We start from the raw sequence: 1,456 nt of genomic DNA on the forward strand, positions 1-1,456 counted from the left end.
CATAGTTACAGGACTTCTCCCCACTTACCAGCGAGGGGCTGAGAAGTTTAGTAGACTCCTTGCACTAAATGAATGGTTACAGTCATGGTGTCGAGAGCACAAACTTCTGTTTGTTAATAACTGGAACTGTTTCTGGGAGCATCCGAGGTTCTTCCGCCCTGATGGCCTGCACCCCAGCGGAGTTGGAGCAGCAGTGCTATCAGATAACATCTCTAGGATACTTCACACCATCTGACTGGTAAGACATCCGGTAATCTTCATATATGAGAACACATGTAGCGGGGGGGGGTTGGTTCTTAATGTCAGTCAGAGATTAGGATTCAGCTTTAAATCATTTGAAGTGCTCGTTCTTAAAGTTGTACTTTCAGACATGCATAGAAAACTCGCTCTGGTCACCGTTTACAGACCCCCAGGGCCCTAAGCTGATTTTCTTCAAGAGTTTGCTTGTTTTCTATCAGACCTCTTGATCAATTTTGATAAAGTGCTGCTTGTAGGAGATTTTAATATTCATGTAGATGATGTAAACGATGCTCTAGGATTATCATTTGTCGACTTATTAAACTCTTTTGGGGGTAAACAAAACGTCACCAGACCAACTCATCGCTTTAACCACACACTAGACTTAATAATATCCCACGGAGCAGACGTCACTGATATAGATATTTTACCTCAGAGTGATGACATCACAGACCATTACCTCATACTGTACACACTACCGGTAGAGCAGATTAGCCGTGTTTCACCACGTTATCGACCTGGTAGGACTATTGTTCCAACCACTAAGGACAGATTCATAAATAACCTGCCTGATTTATCTCAATTTCTCACTAAACCCATAACTGATAATAATCTTAATGAAATAACTAACAACATAGACCTTATCCTCACTAGCACATTAGACACTGTTGCCCCCATCCGGTTAAAAAAGGTTAGAGAACAAACACCTGCACCTTGGTATAATAGTCATACGCATGCCCTCAAGAGAACAGCATGTAATCTGGAGAGAAAATGGAGGAAAACTAAATTGGAGGTATTTAGAATTGCGTATGAAGTCAGTATGCTCAGCTACAGACAGCCGCTAAAAGCTGCTAGAGCTGAACACCTGAGCAAACTCATAGAAAACAACAAAAACAATCCCAGGTTCCTTTTCAGTACTGTAGCTAAACTAACTACAAATCAGGGCTCTGAAATTTGTGTTCCATCACAGTTTAGTAGTGAGGACTTGAATTTCTTCACTGAAAAAATAGATAACATTAGAAAAACAATTGTGGCAGTTTAACCTCTGACATCATCTCCTGACACAATCTCGCCTACAGCACCACAGCTCCACTGTTTTACATGTATAGGACAGGAAGAGCTGTATAATGTTATTACATTTAGCTCCTAAACTCTGGAATAGTCTTCCTGACAGTGTTCGTGGCTCAGACACATTCTCCCAGTTTAAGTGCAGATTAAA

This window comes from Silurus meridionalis, chromosome 3 (genome assembly GCF_014805685.1).
Source record: "Silurus meridionalis isolate SWU-2019-XX chromosome 3, ASM1480568v1, whole genome shotgun sequence".
Taxonomy (NCBI): domain Eukaryota; kingdom Metazoa; phylum Chordata; class Actinopteri; order Siluriformes; family Siluridae; genus Silurus; species Silurus meridionalis.